Raw genomic sequence first — 23,138 nt, 5'->3', positions numbered from 1 at the left:
ATTAGAGATGTTGGGATACATACTGACAAATATACAGACCCAGAGAGTGTGAAGCAAAGAGCTACAAAATTGAATTCACATCCAGAAGCTTTGCTGTATAGCTCATGCCCTTGAATTAACTATACTGCAAATATTTGTGTCCTCGTGTGGGACGGTGTAGAAATAGAGAGAGAGAGAGAGAGAGAGAGAGAGAGAGAGAGAGAGTGAAGAGTGAAGAGGCACTTTGTGTGTGTGTGTGTGTGTGTGTGTGTGTGTGTGTGTGTGTATGTGTGTGTGTGTGTGTGTGCGCATGTTCCACTATATCAGCACACTCCGTCCCCTGACCTGGCTGACTTTAAATCTTTCAGCAGTAACCCTTGCTGCTGTTGCTGATTGTAAGTAGATTTGCCAGTTGTTTGTTTTGCAAAATCCTGCTTGATATGCAGTTTGCCAAAGGCTTCAGTGTAATTCATGTAAACTTGAATTCCCCAGGAGAGGAGTTACGACTTATTTACGCCTACCCTTTGTTATTAACTCTTTCCAAACTGTTAAGGTGAAATAGATAGATAGATAGATAGATAGATAGATAGATAGATATCAGTCTGGTCTAAACTTTAAACTATTTGCCAGTTTTAACAAACAATGCAGTGTTTATTGAATTCACACGTCAGTTTTACAAGCAGTTAACTTTCTTGACAAGGAAGCTTTTCATACCAGAGTTAATTCTGTTAACGTAATCAATTTAATAATGTTAATGTTATTATAAAATTATTTCTTTAGCATTGATTAGCATTGTTTCTGCTTGTAGGGTGGATATATTAAGAAATAAAAGCAAACATCATTGTGTCAGTTAATCTTGAAGTAACTGAACTTTTTAAAACAGGTAACTCATTTTATATGGCTGCTTCTGATACAGTCATTTGCTTCAGCAGATTTTCTAAATAGAAAGATTATTTTTCTAAGGGAGTGGATAAGATAGGATGGGATAGAGGTAGGATGAAATGTGATTGATTAAGGTATGATACATTGGATTGCGATGGAATGGGACAAGGTATGAGAGCATGGAATGGAATGGGGTGGGATAGGAAAGATTAAGGTACAATACGTTGGAGTGAGATGGGATGAAAGGCGAAAGATTGATGAGATGGGATGGGATAGGATGGAATGGGGTAGGATAAGGTATGATATGATGGGATGGGATGGGATGGGTTGGGATAGGACAAGAAGTGAAAGGATGGGATGGCATGGGATGGAATGGGATGGGCTGGGATAAGGTATGATAGGATGGAATGGGATGGAATAGGTTGGTATAATAAGGTATGATAGGATGGGATGGGTTGGAATGTAATACCATTGGATGGGATAGAATAGGATGGAAGGTATGATATCAGATTATATAATAGGACAGTTTAGTTTTGTTTAGGATAGCGTAGAAAGGAATTCATCAGATAGAACAAGATAAAAGGATACAATCGGATGTAATGTAATGTGTATTGTAATCTAATAGAATAGAATAGAATAGACTTCTGCTAGAGGGATATTGTTCATTATGTAGTTGACACATCAGCCGTACATATTCACTCATACATAAAGCCATACATCAAATTCGTGTACAGACAAGATCATGGAGCACGAGAAAATAATAACAAACAGAAACAATAAAAAAACAGAAATCTGTGAGAAAATAACAATGCGGATGAAGTATCAGGTAGTAAAATCTAAGTTCTAAATTTGTTGTATATTGTGAGATACAGTGATTTAAGCAAACATTTTTAATGTGTCCATGACATTCACATGTGTGCTGTAAGATATATGAATACAAATATACTACAGTACCTTCTGCCATCTTCTTATTTTCACATGCCTTGTGAAGAAGGTTAGAACTGAAGTGACTTTGTATAACCAATAAATTGTGTATGCAATTTGGGATTTTTCCACAGTAAAAAAAAAAAAAAGCAGAATAATTGTGATAATTGTGTCCTCAAATAGATCCAAAGTGCTAAAGTACAGATGCGCCTCTGCTTTGTGGTGTTAATTTCTCCTCGTTTACTTTCCCACGCATATCGTTATAATGACAAAAATACAATTAGTCATTTTCATTATTTCAGTTTACATACAACATGTTTTTCTATCTCATTTGCACTAAAGAGTACAATTGATTTAGAAGCTGCAAAAGTATTTTTTTAACACAGTACAGCAGCGCTCACCCCATCACCATTATATTCACTACTCAAGTAGACAACAAGACACTGAAACTCTAAGATATAGATACATTCAGCATGGCATGGGCACAGACATGAACGGCGTGTCGCTATGGTACAGCTGCTTGCTGAAGTGAGAGCGTTTCAGAAAGAGCCCTGCAGGCCGAGTGGGAGGAAGAGGAGGACAGTGTTGGCAGTTTGGTTGAGGAGAGGAAGACGTTCTGACAGCTGTCTGTTTTTATAGCTCAAAGTCTTATCACTGTCCTCCGAGGAGTGTGAGATGAGGCAATAACATCAACATGTATACATGGTAGCCTGTCATGATCAGCCAGCACTAACTGTATTGATCTGTTGTTTGTGTGTGTATGTGTGTATATATGTGGTTGTGGGTGTGCGTGTGTTTATGGAGAGGTGTGTGCATTTATGAGTGAATGTACGTTTGTACGATGTAAATAGTCCTTAGTATTTCAGAAAATACAACAGAACCCAAAATATTGACCAAAGTGCCTTTTACTTATTCAGCATACCAGAACGTTTGTAGAGAATTAAATAAGACAAATTTGGCGAAATCAATTTGTAATTCCAAATGAACTTAATAGACCTCATCTGATAGATGATCAGTTATTATCCTCATGGTTTTCAGCTAAATATTAATTTGAATGGTTGAAAAACTGTATTTGTGTGTGTGTGTGTGGATTTGCATGCTCTTTAATTGTTTGTGCTTTTCACACCTGAGTGCAATTCCTATTATCACATTTTCTCTGCAAATTTCTAAACCAGTGTACTTTAGAACTGTAATTTAAGGAAATGCTGCTGTGCTGATTTCAGTCTCGACACAAAATGCGACTTAAGATGAAAGCAAAGATGACATGGCTCTTTAGAAATGCATGAAATATGAGATACGTTTATACACATTAGAGTAACTAAATAAGTAAAAATAGCTCTTGCTATTAATTGAAGGTAAGTATAACCCTGTAATCATTCACATTTGACAACTCATATTCATTTATGTAATTTTAGAACTGAAATGGTGATAAGTGCAGCAGCATGGCGAGGCAGAGGATAGCAATGCTGACTCAAAGCTCCAGGGTCTCCGTTTTGATCCTGAGCTTGGGTTGCTGTCTGCCTGTGGAGTTTCACATGTTAGTGTTTTTGTGTGGGTTTTGTCCAGGTTCTCTGATTTCTTTGATTGGCTGTGCTAAATTGCCTCTAGGTACAGTAAGTATATGTATGGGATTGTGTGGGTGTCTGTGTGTGTCTGTGTGTGTGTGTGTCTAATACACCCAGTGTTCCTGGTATAGGCCCCGGATCCTCCACCACCACCCTGACCAGGATGAAAGACTTCCCGAAAACAAATAAAAATAATAATAATAATAATAATAATAATAATAATAATTATTATTATTATTATTATTATTATTATTATTATTATTATTATTATTATTATTATTATTATATTACAAATTTTTCTTTGATAAATTTAATAATCTAATTTAATTTAATAACAATAATAATAATAATAATAATAATAATAATAATAATAATAATAAAAGAAAAGAAACAAAATTGTTTAAAATGAGTACACTGAATAAATGTGTGTTTTTTGTATCATCAGTTTGCAATGATATTATTTTGTGCACACGATATTCGCACCGAACTGCAATGTCTTTTCTTTGCCTTATTTAAGTTGTGTGATAGGAAGACCTGTGTGGTCTCATGAACATGAGATGCTACACACAAACCCAAACCCAAAAACCTCTTGTTTTCTTTTAGGACTGAAAATCAGAACTGTACAGCATGTATGATCCACAGGGATTCATTTATAATATATCTTTTTCACTGAAGCATTTGCTTCCTCTGTAGTCATATTAGTGGTTGAGGTTTGTAGTAAATGAAGCCAAAACCCTTCATGGCTGTCATATCACAGTAAAAGTATATACCATTCACAGAGCTGTGACACTGACTCGATGAAATTGTGATGTAGATCTGTGTGTGTGTGTGTGTGTGTGTGTGTGTGTGTGTGTGTGTGTGCCAGCGTGGGCTTGTAAACTTTAAACTTAAAGCAGAAAAAAAGCCCAAAACCACCCAAGTTCTTCTTTGTGAATTCTTTTCTCGTGACTTTTTAAATTCCAGATACGGACCTTTATCCTTTTCTATTTATTATTATCCTTTTTTACCCACAAATATTTTAATATCTGCCTCTTTTTAAGCACTTAGCAAAACACTATTGTTGCTCTTGATTCTAAAAATGCAACATAACCATCTTTTTTATAAATCCAAAGGCTTTACTAAGCTTCCTTCATATCTTTGTGAGAAAAAAAAGACACATTTGGACATCGGTGGCCTAAAACGGTCCCAGGAAATCCCATGAGTTCGGCAGCACTTTTTCCCTCCCCTCTTTAAAAATGGAAAATTAAAGGACGTATATAAAATATTTAGTGGTGCACCAAACACAGCCCCTTGTGAACCACTTTTCTGGCAAGAGTGTTATTTCCTCAGGCAGCACAGGTTTGGAAAAAAAGAACTATTAATGTTTCTTATTTTTAGCCTCTTTAGTCTATTTCGGGTTATGGCTGTAGACAGGGCATGAGCATCTGTGGAATTGAATCATGTGACTGTATGATCTGGGTTAGGTTAGTGGTTGTACTCCATGCTTGATGGCACATCACTGTTTCTCTCTTGGGGCCCTGTCTAAGGGAGTCTGGCTGAATGAGGGCCACTGATGGGCCAGCCAAGGCCCACTTCCTCTTTCTGCCAATCCATCTTCATGTCCCCCGGCAGGTCTGTGAAAGCAGGTGCGCTCTAGCCAGCACCATAATGGAGGCTGAGAGAGAAGTGGATAAGAGAGAAGGCAAGACAAATTACGGCCAGGTTCTTGGAAGCCACGGCCAATGGTGGAAGTCTAAAATAGACAGATGGAGAGGCCATGGAAGGTTGTGTCATTCTGTTTGGGGATGAAGGGCACACTTAAGACATGGTGGGGTGTAAAGCTAATCAGCTCTGACATGTAACCCCTCTGTCCATGACTCAAAGCGAGAGAGTGTGATGAGGACATGGAAAGACAGAGCGAGAGAGACAAAGTGAAATAATTGAAACTAATCAGTCATGTATTGAATAACTTTAATGAATTGGAAAAAAGAGGACGAGAAAGCATTATCCCCAATATCCTGCTTCAGGGAATACACATGAACCATTCCACATTGCCTTGATCTCCTCACCTCGCAATCCTACACATGCAAAATAAATGCATGCCATAATACACTACACATTGATTAAGAGTGTTTGATTATCTTTAGTGATACAGAGAAAGCATTATTCTGTAAGGCGACTGACTTCATTCTTGCTTTTCTTCTCACAAACTCATCCATCAAATGATTGAAATCCAGCTATTTAACAAGATCTGACTCAGTGGTTGGCTTTGACGACATGTTTAGTCTTTTTTTTAGCCCATTTTAGTGCAACATTCTTTGGCATTTAAACTCTCTTTCCAATGACACTTAGTGAGAGATTATGGTTATCTATGTGTTTGTAGCTCCAATTAAAACAGATGGACCTAACCCATTGGTTACAGTCCTGCACTCCAATAACACTCTGAATTTATTTCAGCTATGACTTAACATTGATCGGTGCATGTTCAGTGAAACATGTGAAACTTAGGATAATGGCCAATCATTCACTACAAAGCTATGTTTGCTGAGAACCCCCTGGTGGTCAGCACCTCTAGAAACTTACCAAGGTCAAGAATACTTCTCTGGATATAACATTTGCACAAGAAATGTCTCATTATTTTTTATTGACATCTGCTATGGCAAGGAACTCGGTTTGTCTGAATTAGTAAGATTGTTCAAATAAAGATCACTCTGGTTGAACAACCCTTTCTTTATATTGAAAATGATTTTATTTGGACTGCTTGGGGTTGTACATGTATATATTCCTTGTTAGAAATTTTGTTTTAATTTTGTCCATTATGCCACTGGAGACTCCTTACATAAATGGGAATCAAATGGATGTGCCATTGTTATGTATGATTAGACCACATGTTGGTGTGGTGTTTGCTGCTCTGCAACAATAACAAATGAATCTGTCATAAAGACAAGACTTGAGGTATTCTTTCTTTCTTTCTTTCTTTCTTTCTTTCTTTCTTTCTTTCTTTCTTTCTTTCTTTCTTTCTTTCTTTCTTTTCCATCAAAAATTCATTGTCACTTCTGGAGTCCAAAGAGAGGCACACAACAGCATCCAATCTCTCACCGAGTAGAATTGTGAACACCAGAATCCTCCTAGGAATAATTATTAAGTTGTCACCGTGGCGGTACGGGCTATAGAAATGGACTAGAATATTGTGTTCTTAGTTTGAGGAAGAGTTGAAAAAAAAAAACATGATCCATGTTCTTCATATAACAGGAGTCTGTTGTCCACTGAGGATTGTCAATATTGTAATATAGTATAACAGTGGGGATGGAAAAAGCCCTGTAGCTATTACACACACCCTCAGAGTAATACTTCTATTTCAGAGCGGTCGATGCAAAGCAGCAGTGTGGTTGGATAAGTCTCACACCATGTGTGTGTGTGTGTGTGTGTGTTTGTCAGTGTGCCCCATTTGCTCCCTGAGCTATGTGTGTGTGTGCCCTGATGGTCTCTGCAGCCTGTTTGTGTGTGTGTGTGTGTGTGTGTGTGTGTGTGTGTGTGTGTGTGTGTGTGTGTGCACGCTCCAGTGCGGAGCAGCGGGATTGAATTGAGTCGTCGCTCATCATCATACTGACCAGTCGCCATGGCAACTTGGGCAAACTACATACCAGGCCACTGCACAATCCATTATGAGAGACATGAGGATGGGGGAAACTGAGGAAGACAAGACAGCACACATTTATTTACCGGGTTTATTTTACCTGTTTTTCCTTATTTTTTATTTATGATTGTATTGATCTGTGTCACAGGTAGCCACTAGGCAGACTGCTGCAGGAATGTGCTTGTCTTTGTTTTCCACAGAATATAAAGATGCAGCAACTGCTCCATAGGGCATAACACACACACACACACACACACACACACAGTTCTAACCAAAGAGTAAAAAGGATGTGAAAGTATTTTTTACATTTACATTTACATTTACAGCATTTGGCACTTATCCAGAGAAACTTACATTTTATCTTGTTTTATATAACTGAGCAATTAATGGGTTAGAAGCCTTGCTCATGGGCCCAGTGGTGGCGGCTTTGTGGAGCTGGGATTTCTTCTCTGTTCAAAACCACATGAAAGTTTGCTTTAATATCTACTTTATGTGTCAAACATAAAATTCAGCAGATGAAATTTAATCATCAACATTCAAATCATCACAAATAGAGCAGACTAAAATGATCACATTATAACTCTATTGTACAAAATTTACTTATAATACACCTTTCTGAAAGCATTTTTTATTCTAGTCCAGTGCAGTACCCTTCCCTGTCAGCAGAGGTCGCTAGGTCAAGGGTTCTAGTGCTTTACTTCACTTCCTGTTCCTGTTTCAGTTGCACATACTTCTTAAAGTATACAGATACATGGTTATGTCTCGATGACACTTCTGCCTAGTTATAAACGTTTGCACCCTGTTGCTCTGCTTTGTTCGTCTTGTTCTTTTTCTATTGCTTGACTTCTCTGTTGGATTATCCTTACCTGGATTGATATTTTGGATGATCATGACAAAATATTTGTAATATGATATTTTTCGCCATGTCGCCAACCCTTAGATAAAAATAATGACCACAGGATATAGATTAATAGAAATAAACCAACGAGGCATTTCTTCTTCTCTCATTCAAACACGCTTTGTTTGGCGTCGTTAATCCTGGATTTGAAACAGCTATACAGACAGAAACACATTACTCCCTCTGTTGCATTTATTTTAGGTTCTCCAAAGAGCAATATAATAGCCTCTTTTTTCACATCAGTGCCAGCTCCTGTTGTAGGCCGTGCAGCTCAGAGCAGCTTCGTCGTGGTGTTAGGAGAATCGACTGGCAGGCGCCCGGTTTACCCAGGGCTCTTGGCACTTCGTAGATTTCTGTTTTGGAAAAATGGCAGCAGATGAGCGGAAATTCGGCCCTAGATCATGCCAACACCTGATGGCACTGTGTAGGAGAATAATGCAGAAGACAACAATTTACTCATCAGAAAAGCATCAAATTCAGTGGAAATGAATTCGATACCTGAAATTTTTGGAGATTATAAAGTTTCTGATTTGGTGGGAGATAATAATTTTGAGTGATTGTTGGTTTTTCTTCTGATTTTGGATTATTTATTTCACACAATATCTGGTGTCATTTTTGTTTGTTGGCACAAAGTATGACGTTTTTCTGTATTTTGGATTTAAGATAAAACAATGATCAGCACCTAAAGTTTGCTTCAAGGCATCATGTTGGTGTCTATAAAGGGTGTGTAAAAGAGTTAAAACAAATATTCATCCTTTATTGAGTATCTTAAGATGTTCTAGCAATTTAAAAAGTGTAAAAATCTTTAAGAAATTTAAATGGCAGTCCTTAGCTAGGATTTGTTTTCAATTTATTGACATCTATAGCGGAGCTAAACTAGCTACTAGAGATAAAAGCTCCCAAAAGCCATACCAGGAATGATTTGTGGGTTTGTATATTTACAAATGGTAATCTCCTCTCTCGTGTAACTACATGCGATTTGTTATTAGTTTCTCTGTACTTACTGAATATTTTAAGTCATTGCAGGATAATATGCTGTTGTTATTTTTATGCAACATTCTTTTGTCTGTGACAGCAAGTATGTGACATAAATAATTTTATTTATTAATCGTTGTATGTAAAATTGTGTAATCGCTATTAACAACTTGCTTCATCATTACTGTTACACCCTTTCGTCCGATGGATGACTTTAATTAAGTTCAGGTATTGAATTAAGATCATGGCACAGATTCAAATGGCTTCATCCAAGCTAAAAATAGGGATGGTGCTTGATGACTCTCTGTGGACTGTTGGGCAGAAGTGAGAATGGATAAAAGGCAAGGCTGTGGAGTCAGAGCTGATGCTTTTACAAGGCTGTAGTAGCCTACGAGCACAGACCTACAGACTATTGCACTGAGTGGTGGTGTTTGGGTATGACGTCTATTTTAGGTAGTATGTAAAAGATTTTAATTCCATATTAGTTCCTCATACCTGTTCATACAATTTCTTGTGTCAATGCTAAACACTCGAAGGCAGAGTTTTCATACTTTTTCTTGTGTAATATCCTGAGACTGATATATTTTCATAAATTAATTTTGACATTTCTGGTTAGTTGTCTGTCTTACACAATTGTCTTAAAACTCACTTTCACTTCATGGATATTGTCATCAATAGAAGGTACATAAGAGAGAAGCAGCTAAAAATGATAATGTGTTTTGACATTAAAATATTTTTATAACAATTGAAAGAAAAGTGAAAGTGGATTCAATGTAATTGTGTCTTGCACATCTAACAATAATATAGTTTAATTATAATACAGCTTTTATACTGTAATTATTGCTTGCTTATGATAGCACATTATTCTGTATTTTAGAGCAAACAGGAGTACACACTTTATTTTAATGATTATTTTCAATAGCATTAAAAGCCAAAATTAGCTTATTTGCCAGTTTCCAATTGCTATCACATGAAAGCTACAAACCCTTAAGAGTTAGTAAAGTTAGAGAAGGCTAGCATTCCTCTGAGACATGCAAAGCCACCCAGATGTATCTTTTCTAACTTCTGGTCATTCTGCCTCACAGAGCAGAGTAACAATCTCAGGGAAATAGTGCTATTTTTCCTCAGAGTGTGAGAGTTCTTCCACATAGATGAATTCACATAAGCTCACTATTGGCTAATGTTGCTTTTATTGGCAAGAGATAATAATGACATCCCTGCCACAGGAAGAGCACAGCCAAATATGCTGTGTTGGACTTTTGGTCATGAAACTCATGATCTCCTGGCATCAGGGCAAACTCTCCTCTGAGTCTGAGAACTACATACAGTATTACTAATAGTATATTAGAGAAGAAATCAATGCTGCAATATTTCACTGTTGTAGACATAAATAAATTCATTTAAAACCTGTTCAAGCTCAACTGTTAGCTCCTGTTTTACAGTCCTGGTGCAATTTAATTCTCATTATCAGTCGATCAATTGAGAGTTAGTTATAATGTATATTATTTAACTAGCTACAATCTTTATTTTTTAAGGGTTCATTTGAAAATCTTGAGCTCATTAAAGTTATACTTGGAACCCATTAATGAAATTTTTTTTACATAGAAAGCCAACCGAAAAACTGTCTATGTTTGTAAAATTTCAAATCAGGACATAGGATATATAATAAGGCTAACAGTTCTCATACATTATTCCTGGTTTAAACTTGTTGCACTTGCCCTGGTTTGTTATTATATTGAAGCTTTGCTGTTTCATCGAGGAACAGAGAATAAAAATAATGAAAGGCCAAAAAAAGTGTTTGCTTTTTTAACACTTTGGGTGCAGTGTTTACTGTAAAATGAATGATTGTTTAACTGATATGCAGTGGACATAAAGTAAGGTATTTTGCTAGAGTATAATCTATGAATACTCTGAATTGAATGATTTCATTAGCAAATAAGACACTGTGCTGAATTACACATTTAAAGTATGACACTGGGATGAAATATGCTACTGGTTATTTTATGGTAAAAATTCCAGAAATTATTTACTGTGTTCTGTTTAGACAGACTTGACTGTAGATGTTGTTATATGTTATACATCAGCTGTAATCTCTATTTTCTGTGCCCATTTTCGACTCAGTAGTAGGCGGCTCTCCATGGTGCTGAAATAGAGTCTGCCCATATGGACCTTGAGTGATTTCCAGTTTCATAGTTCTCTGCTTTTATAAAATGGAAAAAATAAACGTTATTGACAAAAAAAATCTTAAAAACAAGCAAAGAGCTGTTTTCTACCTTTGGCACCGATTTTGTTGCCGAAGGTATTGCGAAGGCCAAATGAGAATTGTGTTGTATTTTAAGCTTTAAACACTGGATCCAGGAAAAAAAAGTGGGGTGCAGCTTGCATACCTGCGATTATGTCAGTCAGTCAGTTATTTGGCCTGCTTAGTCTTTGTCTTTTCCAAATAGACTTGTCAAAGGAAACAAGTAATTGCTTTTTCCCTGCTCTGCAATACTGTCAACTGGAAATAAAGCTTTGAGTCCTTGTGCTATTCACTGTGTAAGCATGGTATTTTGAAGTGCCTGCTTTTGCTGTGATTATAATCCAAAGCCATTAGGCATACATTTCATTCATGATCAGATTTCTTTGGAAGCTACAAACTGTCTGCTTACCAGAGCACACATCCTGTAGTTTTGACTCATATACTGTTCATTTATGCACACAACAGAAATACTTTTTGCATGATTACACTTGCACTCCAGACTTTCTGCTTCTGTTACTCTCCTCCCTTTAATATTTTCCCTCTCTGTCAGCTGTCAAAGACTTTTCTTGCCTTTTTCAGCGGATCCAGCTTTTCTCTTCTCCTGGGACTAAAGGCGCTCACATGCTGCAGGCTTCCCTGCAGTCATCACACAACTTATAGACATTGTCTACCTGACCAGACAAGACAGTGTCTGACCACACTACTTTCTTTTGCATGCTGCACCTGTTAAGTATGGAGGTCCATTTTTATTCTCCACTGTGTGAAGCTCTAAACCTCGTCTTCACCCCGTGGAGCTTGTAGAATTGCTGATTACAACTGCACATTGCAGATTGATTTTGCTCACATGTGCATGAAATGCCATTTGAGAAATGAAAATGAGTGACTCTGGAAAACAGGCTATTGATATTTAGCATTGTTTTCAACAGATGAAATGTCACCCAAATAAATATTGCATGCTCTAATTTCTGGATCAGAGCATTCAGATGCGTCTGGTATGAGTACTCATTAAAGTGCTTAGTCTGAATGTTACAACAGCAAGAACTTCAAATTTGATTTGAAGAATGGAAAGCAAATGGGTGGGCAGGTGGGCAGAAGGATGGGTGGATGAAAAAAATTAGTGGATGTAAGTAAAAATGGATGGATGTAGGTCGGATGGATGGAAGGAAGTACAGATGCATGTATGAATAGATATATTGATAGTTTGTCTGATTTAAAAATGGATGGAATGATGGATGAATATATAGGCTTTTTTGATCCACAATGGAAAATAGTTTTACAGTAATATTTCATGTATGTATATTTAAGAATGAAGGAGGGATGGGTGAATGGATGGATTGATGGAAGACTAGAAGTATGTACTTATTTACAGCAGAAAAGTGATGGATGGATGGATGGATGGATAGATAGATAGATAGATAGATAGATAGATAGATAGATAGATAGATAGATAGATAGATAGATAGCTTAATGCTTTATTTCCGAATGAAAGTTGCAACTCACCTGTGGCAACAGAGAGTCAAAAAAATCTCCATGAATAGAACAGATAAAAAAAGATAATGCATTTACTGAATTACATGAAATAAGTACTTTAGTTTCCAATTAGGCTTATGCTTTATAATTAGTCGAAAAGCTCCAGTGCCCCCTTCTTTGACTTTATTCAACCCCACCTCCCTCCCCTAACCACAATCCCTTCCCTATTTTTTCAGTCCACTGCATAGCGGGAGAAATTAGATCACTAGCCTGTGCATTCATGTGGAAAGCTCGCTGTTCCTGCATGGGTTGGTTTAATATGATCCGACAATGATGTCAGATGCAGCACTGGCCTTGTTCGGGCCTCTTCTGGCTGAATTTGGTTTATGCAGATTAGGATGATGGTGTGCTCATGGCTTCATCTTATTGTTTTAAGGTTAATGAAAAATTTGATGTGTAAGGACAATTTTTTCCCCTAATTATTTAATTATGCAGTATTGCGGAAGTCTTGACATCAGCAAGAACATATCAGTGGTGCTACCAAAGTAAAAGAGCAGTCATTACTCGCTTTGATCTAGTATGCAATCATTGGCCTTGAGAGTAGAGCTGAGAGTGCTTTCTTTTTCTGAGCCTTCTTGTGTTTGGCTGCAGAGAAGGACCATTAATATTGTCTTGCTTTGCCATACATCTAATAGACCGATAATACAGGCATGGCCCCCAGATGAAAAGAGAGTGCATTACTTTCTGTCAAAGAGATGAGATGTGAGGCTAAGCACAGACGAGCCTTGATTTACCCGGTGTTTTGTTACAAGATACAGTGCACTGTTTTCCAAGCTGATACATCTGAGCGCCTGACTACACACTTTAAAAAATATCAGTCTATTGTGCTTTGCCTAAATGGCCTGGCTTGAATTTAGTCTTTTCAGCCAATAGGTTTTATATAGTGAAAGATTACAGCAATCATAAGAAATTGAATAGAATTGAAAATGGTTAGGACATTAAACATAATTTCAATCATTAAAAATGCCCTCTTTATGCTCCGTCTGTCTCCTTCACTGCTTCCAGTTTAGCTTTCAGCCATTTCTGATGACAGGGTTTTTTTTGTTGTTGTTTTTTAGCTCATCTGGATCAAAATAACTATCAGTTTAATCAGAATTAATATGACAGTTGCACAATTCTGCCCTCACCCTTCCTTATGGTTTATTCATCTGTAATGTTGCCATGAAAAATTAATATTATTAAATAATAGATAAACATGGTATAGGTTCAGAGTTAATTGCTGGATATTTACTGTGTAATTGCCAAATTATTTATGTAAGAGCTGAGCTGAAGAAGAATGGTGTTAATTCAAGTAGATTTTTTTTTCTCTGCTATCTTTTTTTGTCCTGGAGTATTTCTGACCTTTCCCAGCATTCTCATTGATATTCTAATATTTTTTTATGTGAACTTAATCCTGTCAGAAGACCAAAAATAATGTCTACTGGAAACATTGAACGATAAATTATATGTGATTCATTTACACAGACTTGTAAACATCAGGTAAGGATTGAGAGACATGTAAACAGCAGGTTAAGAAGTGAAATGAATTAGAATGATCGAATGTTTTTATTGAGCAATGTTTACATTTTTAATCACATTCTCATAACTGAGCTGTGTTGAATTAGTATTTAGAAGTTAGTCTTATCTCCCTATTTGGATGATGAAGGAAAAAGAAGGTAACAAAACAACTTAGGATTAAGGCCTCTGGAAAAGAAACCTCATTTATTTGGTGAATTGACCAGAAATTACTTTGGCTTTACACAGGAACAGATTTGGGTGTTGAACAAAATATCCTCAACAGTTTATTTAAAAAAAAAAAGAATTAAAAAAAGAATAGCTTGAAGTTTTGTTTTTTTAATCCAGTTCTACATCTGGCACAAAAAGAGTTGCATTTATTACTTGAAAGTGCCACATCGAGGATGAGTGTAAAACAAATGTTTGTACCACACCACAATACATGAGTCCAATGTTTTTAAAATCAGTCCTCGTCAAAATATTTTCTGAATTTGAATGAGGCATGCTAGACAAAGAAGAGCAGTCTTCTTGTGGGACACTTCGGCTCACTATACACAATATGAAACACACAAAATGTGGAGGAAACAAATGATGAAGCAGCTTAAAACACACACACACACACACACACACACACACACACACACACACACACACACACACACACACACACACACACACAAACACACACACACACACACACACACACACACACACACAGCCCCCCATCACCCTTAGCCTCAGTCTGTGATGTGATACAAGTTTTTATTTCCCTGGTGGAAATATTGGACTGTCACAGGCAGATCAATTGCCAGTGTCCAGGGCAATTCATGGTTCCTCCAATTATAATCCACTGCAGCTGGTGTGGGCTTTCTTGTAGCTGTGGGGCATCCTTTGTAATAGAGGCATCACTCTGCAATGGATAGACTGGAGTGCTGGGCCAAAGCCTCGCAGTTGAGCGCTGAGGTTCTTGGCACCCCATGTGAGGAGGCTTATTGGAGCAGCAGGAACAGGCAGCCAGGCAGACCTTATCTTCCCTGTGCACAAGTCTGTGCTCTCACTGGGGACTGCATTACTGATCATAGTCCTAGCTTTTGTCAATCCGCTCCCAGCCACAGGCCCTGGGCAAGCTGCCCTCACACAGGAACCTCCCGCTCCTTCACTCAGTCACAAGCTGCGGAGGTTAGCTCACACTTTGGAAGAAGTGCTGATACATGCCTTTTTGGCTTTTTTTAGTTGGTAGAGTGTGAAAAGTGATAAAGCCTGCCTTACTTTTGAAAAATCTAAATCAGATCTGAGTAAAAGTGCACAGTTTTGTGAGAAAATGTTGTTGCCTCTTATAAGAATATGGGTATTATTTGATTCTGTATCAACATATTACAGAGACTGAGGGAAAAAAGGAATAGAGGAAGAAAGAGAGAGTTACAGAAAAGAGAGAGAGTGTAAGAGTAGAGTAGAGAAAAAAGAGAAAGATGCCTGATAGTTGGGGCATACATACTTCAAATTAAACGAGTTATATAAGCAGATGTTGGTTGGGTGCTATGGGCCAAGGCTGGAGATGAATAAGGCTCCCTGTCACTAAAGTGAAAAGACAGAGGGAGGGAGAGGGAGCGAAAAAAAAAACCTTAGGGGCTCAGGAGATGGGGATGGGCTGCGCCTGCCAGCCTGCTCACAGTGGAGCTGAAAGAAAGAGAAAAGGATGGTGGATGTCAGGAGGAGAACTAAAGGCACAGAAAGGGAATAAAACAAAAAAGAAAAAGGAAGTTCCCAATCTAAGTCACTCCTTTTGAGCTAGCAACATCTGAGAAAATAAATCATGATCGTGGATTTTAAAGGAAGTCTTTGCCTCTATCAGAGCTGTGCATCTGTTGGGTATAAATGAATACATGTGTGTTTCCTGTTTAATGTTGAATCACAGCAATGTGGGATTTAGTTGCCTTTTCCAGAGTCATTATAGAGGTATGAAAAACTGTAATCTGCCCTCAGTTCACCTTCTGAAAAACTTAAGAACAAGAGTACACTACCTTGAAGGAAATCATTACACCTAGGAAAAGAAAAACAAACTTGATTTCTTTTTGTAATTGACTTATCCTTCATTTAAAGGCATGTCCCTTTATTCTTCTACCCCCATGAGCTATCTGCAGTTTCATGTTGTGATTTTTTATATCCTTGTTTTTCTCCATGGGTCAACTTTAGAATTATTTCTATCCTCTCTATAGAATGGCAAAAAACGCCTGAGCAAAAAAAGGACTTAACTTTCTTTTCAGAAAGTACTTTTTTTTTTTTAAACAATAGTGTTTTCGCACATGAACAAATGTGTCACCAGGGTGCCAGTAATTCTGGAGCTGATGTACATATCGGTTCAGTAATTCTGTCAAGGCTTTCATTTCCACTGTTGTGTCTGTAATCCCATACAACATGTGACAGATGCATCATGCCTCACTTTATCATCCTCCCAAATCTCTTTGACTTGTCTCAGATAATATTTATTTATTTTTTTTTGAATTGCCCTGGAGTAACAGGAATGTCTGGAAACTGAAGGGTGTGTTGATGCTTCCTGTTCACACGTTTGCTCTGGCCGATACTGACACGTAGGCACTTGGTGAAAATAAGGATTTTTGATGTAGGGTAGAGAGCAGGTCATATTGGGCTTTGGATGAGCAACATGGTGCTAAAACATCACTAAAACCTCCCATTTGGGAACAGGAAGAGAGTGTTAGAGAAGGGTTTAGTGTGTGTGTGTGTGTGTGTGTGTGTGTGTGTGTGAGAGAAAGAGAGAGAGGGAGGCAGGGTCCCTCCCTCCTCTCCAAACTCTGGCTCTGCACACTGTAATCAGTCAACCTTAGAGATGTAATGTTGCCATCTGGTCGTAGGAAAGATGGCAGCTTTGCTCCAGCTGAAAAATGTATTGCATACATCCATTATTACTGCATCAGCTGTGGACTTCCTTATTCCTCTTCATGTCCAACTTCCACTTCCAACATTATTTTTTCAGAGTTAGAGTATGTGGGACAATTTATTTGTATTACATCTATTGATTGTGTGTTGAAGTGACTATTAAACACATCATTTGCTCAAACAGAATGACTTATTCTCAAACCTTTCCAGTGGAAACAATGGAAGCAGAATAACCACAAGGGCTAGGACAGGTTTGCAGTTTAAAAACATATTCCTCAAATCATATGCTTAATTGGAAGGTAAACTGATCTTAAAAGTCATTTTTACCTCTACCCATTGCAATGCAGTTTATTTCTGTCAGAGTGAATGTCACTCTCGATGCCTGTAACCCATATAACCAGTAATTATTATAACAAATAGCAGTGTGTCCCATGAGACCCTGCTTCAAAAATGTTTCAGGTACAGTGTGCTGGATAGCATCAAGGCTCCATATGTGGCCAGGCTTAAAAGTAAACCATTCTATCGAATGAAAATCCTCTCTCTCTCTCTCTCTCTCTCTCTCTCTCTCTCTCTCTCTCTCTCTCTCACACACACACACACACACACACACACACACACACACACACACACACACACACACACTTCTTGTCTGCCCAGAAAGGGTTGGGAAATAAAGGATTTTAAAGTACCTCTCATAATCGGCCTACACATACAAATGAAAGCATTTACATTCACTCAGCATGTGTCTCGCTTGTCCTGTTATCCGTGTTCTACTTTATTCAAAACTGGAGGAAAACAAACAGGGCACATCATCATTACTATCGTATGTTTTTACATTTGCTTCCCACAAACCCTCATGTATTGACTATATCTTTGCTTTTTCTTCTGTTCCATCTAGGCAAAACCTTATCTGATGGAGATATATAGAGATCAGAAGCAGGGGAAAAGGCTTGAAATGTATCAGAGAGAGAGAGAGAGAGAGAGAGAGAGAGAGAGAGAGAGAGAGAGAGAGTGAAAGATTCGCCTGTACTGCTTTCAGAGGAAAAAAGAAAAGGCATGACTTTAGCAGTGCTGAAGAGGGACTGCAGATATGAAAGAAGACATTTACATCAAAAGAGTGAAAAAAATAGCTGAGAGAGTGCAATATGTCGAAGTGAAGCAGGTTCAGGTTATGAGGGATTTCAGACCGGAGTCTTTAGAATTCAAAATGAACCCAATATAGCACAATAAGCACAATTTCTATTGTAAACGGGATACGGCTGTGCACTCTGGAAAACTAGAAGCGACAGATCAATCATTAGATATTAGCATCAAACAAAATCAGAGGACAGCGATGTATTATTTCTTTTAGCTTTTTAGGATATTGAGTCCAGCAACATGAATGTCGTAGCACTGAAAGCCCGTTTCATAAAACTTCTTTATAAAAAATTCTTTATTTCTTTCATTCTTTTATTTCGTTCCTTTTATTTTTAACTCTTTATTTTGTCTTGATATTTATATAAGAATTACATAATACTTTCCCGGAAATGGCGAACTCAAGCATTCAGATGGACTTATGGGGTTTATTGATAAGACACACATGCGTCACAGTACATAACTACACATGTTCTATAATACAGATGTACTTTACACGTGGTATTTGCATTAGCATTTCTTTTCGCCGAAAGCAATATGCAGGCTGTGGAGCATGTTTGCCTAAGCCACTGTCATAAAAAAGGAATACACTTTGCATTCATGCTGTGCACACTCCTCCAGGGTTTGGCCTTGGTCTCAGTAACGCTTGAACAGAATGTATATCAAGCTACGGTTTACGCATAAAACGTTGCGGATGCACGCTTTAGTTTCACTGAAATTTCACATAATCTGTGGAATAAACAATTATAATGTTCTGACATGGACTATTTTCTCATATAAACAGAGAAACAGTAGAGCTATTTACCTCTCCAAGCAGCCTTTCCTTTAGGGCTGTAGCATCAAAGCGCCACGTCACAACCGGCTCAATACACATATCGTCTAATGCCAAGCAAATCAGAGGATTAAGAAATTTGAGCCAAGTAAGAAATTTGAAATTGAAGAAGGAGTGAAGAAAATCGGACAAAATGAGAACAAGTGCATATCTCAAACATTTATAATTTTAAATGGATTTTAAAGATTTCAACCAAAGAACAATTATTTGTGTTTCCATCAACAGGCATGCGAATCTAAATGATAATGTATAAGTGGTTAGGGAGAAAAGACATGACCATATCTAAAGTCTACATATGTTTTCACATAGCTTTGCACACACATGGCATCTAAAAAAAGCAGAGTAATTTAAGAATTGTTCCATTCATTCATTTGTAGTACTCACCTTATCCTGAGTGATGATGAATTTGAGAACAACTTGCACTTCTTTACCTGGTCGAACAGCACGAGCATCCTCTGCAGCTGTCTTTATGTCTAGCTATATACTGTATAGTGCTAAAGCATCTCGTCTTATATTGTCATATGTCGCCTACATCATCATTTATTTAGAAAGAAAACGCTTCCACCAATCATTAAGCACATCTTAGCTTCAGCAGAACATTAGAATGAAGGAACTTTGGTGATATAAAGGCCTTGTTGGATTTTATTTCTTTTATTATAAATTTCATTCAGGTTTTTATTTTTTATTTTTATATTTTCAAAATTTGTTTAAAGGTTCTGGATGGAAATCCCTATACTGTTCAATATTCCTCCTTTATGTGTAGTCACTTGAGCCAGACATGCCTGATTGGGTGGTGGATAGGGCAAGAGAAGCATCTGATAGTGGGGCAAAAAGCGGCAGATGCTAAACAGGGATAAGAGAAACGTCATCACGCTGGCCACCTTCTTATATTAAAAACAAACACACACACACACACACACACACACACACACACACACACACACACACACACACACACACACACACACAGAGGAAATCAGCAAATAGCTATGGTAGAATGTGATCCTATATATAGATCTGAGTCATTTACCACTGTAATCGTTCTCATCAGATTGGTGTTTATTGATAACAGGGGCAGAACAGGCCACAATCTCATCTTGCTAAAATAAACTGCATTTATGGATTATGCTCTAGGGGTATTTTATTGACTCATACATGGTAACAGAAATTAAATAGAAGTTTCTTTACATCTCACAGGTTTTAGAAAGTGTGATTAATGATTATCTTAGTCATTGGTTCACAGTATTTATCACACATATTCATACAGTACATTCATCTATTTTCTGCATTGCTTAGCGTTCACAGGGGACACAGGGCACATGGTGGGGGAACACTGGATAGGAAACCAAACCATTGCAGGGAACAATCACAGATACACACTTACACACCCATCCACATACAGTACTACAGTTAGAAATGCTAGTCAGCCCACAACAATGTCTTTGGTCTGGATAAGGAAACCTGAGTACCTGGAGGAAACCCCTGAATCACAGGGAGAACATGCAAACTCCACACACACTTAATGCAGAGGAATAATCAAACCTCCAACCCTGGTGCTGTGAGGCAAACATACTACCCATTAATCCACCATGTCCTATTTACCCATTCAAAGGCAAATAATTAAATGTCCACATGTTAAAAGTCCTAAATTGTACCATTAGTCCCTTTGGTCTAAAAAATTTTAGATCATTTTTCTTAAACTTGTCCTAATGAAAGACAGCTCTGTCTGTTTGCAGTTTGGCTGTCCTTAATATTATATTTTGCCACATTAAAAACATTTAAATGAATATAACTTTATATGGTTTTAACAGGCACATATTAAAGCTACTCTTTTTCTGGATATCATGTTGCGCTCTAAGTAGATAGTAGACATTATTTTGGGATTCAGTGCAACATGTGATAAAACTTGATGACAAATTAGCAAATGGAAAATATACAGAGAAGTAATAGATAAGGTGTCAAAATCGTACTCAAATTTAAATGGAAGTATTCAGCCAAAAAATGTACTCGTGAAAATTAAAACCTACTCAAATATTAAATGTTTTTAACCTGTTTATTTAATTACTAGTTTACAGCGAATGACAAATACTTTCAGTTTCATCCACAGGGATAAATGATTATAAATGATACGGTATAACATCAGGATGATGAATCCTAACATCACAATTTGGATATTAGGATAAAGAAAAATATAGCATGTTAGTGTTGAGTGCGCATTGATTAACACTAGGAGAAATGGAGAGTGATTTTTTTCTTGAACAAGCTTATGCTCTCTTTTTTCCTTAAATGCATTTCTTGGCAAAGTGTGTGATTATGGCTCGCAGGTCACAACCTCCGAACGAGGGGCATTGTGCGCTAGCCATTCCGCATCGTCTGAGAGACACATTGGTGAGGGAGAGACTGACTGCTGGCCATTGTACTCGCACTGGAAAAAAAAAAAACTTGACGACTGTGTAATTAGGCTTTGAACACATCCCCTTCCTCCCTCACCAACATTTTTCTTTCTCTTCCATTCATTTCTTTCCTGTCTCCCACTCTCGCTCTTTCCAGCAGAATGTCTGCTAATTAAGCACTGCCATTAGACAGCATGTAATTGGCTTGAGAAGTAATGACAAGTAAGTTTATTTACAAGGCAATTAGAATAAAGGGAGCTTTTGAATTGATAATAATCATTTACGACCGCGTGCGCGAAAACGATCGAGCGAGAAATAGAGAGAGAGCGAGAGAGAGAGAGAGAGAGAGAGAGAGAGAGAGAGAGAGAGAGAGAGCATGACAACTCAGAGAAAGAACATTTAGTGCCGTGTCTGATTGACAAAGCTTCAGCCACGTGCGCTTATCTACTTTTTGTCAACTCCACGTCCTGGAGCAAACTTGTTTTCCCTGTGTTGCTGAGAGCGCGGTCAGTTCCAGTGCTTTTCAACAGGTAGTCTTTAATTAACAGAAAGATTGGACTGTAGGACAGGACCAATGTAGAGAAAACTTTGTCATCCTTTTTCTCTATTCTTCTATTCCCTGATAATAATATCAAACATGGTGTCCAAACCAACTAGCTAGCATTGCACATGCTATTACTGACATTATATTGTAGACTACATTCCCAGAGGTGAAATTTAATGTTTGACATTTAATATACTCTGTGTTATATTATCCGAATATATGTGATTTCTAAAGTAATGAACAGACATGCTCGTGAAGCTCAGCATAGCACATTAGCTGGCTAAAATAAAGCAGTTACTAGTCATTAGCTTGACTAGCTAAATAGGGGATAGCGTTTTCTCAATCTGTGGCAAAGGTGATCATGATCCTTGCTGTTGAATAACTAGCAAGACACTCTTAAAGCTAACTCTTAAAGCTTACAAATCTTATGTACAGTATACTGTAGAAGGTGTGCTAGTTTGTCTGTTAGCTGTGTATTACACATGCAGAATAAAGCTAACTGGTGTTAGCAAGCCGAGCAGTCGTTGCTTTTTCTAGTATTTGTATCTTTCTGTGTTGTTTTTAAAGCAAAATGCATATTCGTTGCTATCATTGGTTTCTATCTGGCTGTTTAGTTAGCTAGTAAAAATCTTTAAACAAACTTGAATAAACAAGCCACATTTCTACAGTAAATCAGAAAGAGTTTGATAATGTATTAAAGCAAAAGCAAGACTCTGTAGGCTTGGTGGTGAGGCCAGGGCAGGGGTATGGCAGGGTGGGAGAAAGGCCTTGTGTTCTTGGCCGATGATGCCCTTCACTTCTCCAGGCAACAGATGGAGTGGGTGTATTAAAGCACCCCAGGGAGACCCTGTGTGCCCGCTGCCCAGTCAGGTTCAGCAGGAACAGGTGGGCATTTGCTTCATGTCCTCCTTCATCGTGCTCAGCCTTGTGGCTTTCCCATGGTGCACTATGACTCTTCTTGCCCAGACCTGCTCAGGCCAATGCTCTTGACCCTCATTTTTGTTCCTGGGGCATTTAACTTCTCAATGGTAGAGCTCACTTTTTATTGCTGGTATATAGTTGACAGCTCCTCTCACCCGGAGGTGTAGTAAAGTTTAGTTTGAGTCAAGTGTCAGATCATTAACTACTAATTGATGCCTACTAACAGGACTAGGAATAGCTGTTATGCTCATTTTTATGAGAGCATTATGTGTGCTGGGAATAACTAAAAATGTCAAGTGAACAGACTGTGAAAG

General features: G+C 37.8%; 1 protein-coding gene across 4 annotated transcripts in view; it reads left to right on the top strand.

Moving 5' to 3' along the window:
* The window catches only part of celf5a (cugbp, Elav-like family member 5a), a 178,862-nt gene that overhangs the window by 11,676 nt on the left and 144,048 nt on the right, over positions 1 to 23,138 (top strand). The window lies entirely within an intron of this gene.

This window comes from Tachysurus vachellii, chromosome 1, assembly GCF_030014155.1.
Source record: "Tachysurus vachellii isolate PV-2020 chromosome 1, HZAU_Pvac_v1, whole genome shotgun sequence".
Lineage (NCBI taxonomy): Eukaryota > Metazoa > Chordata > Actinopteri > Siluriformes > Bagridae > Tachysurus > Tachysurus vachellii.
Note: the sequence above shows the minus strand (reverse complement) of the source record. Positions and strands in the feature narration are given on the sequence as shown.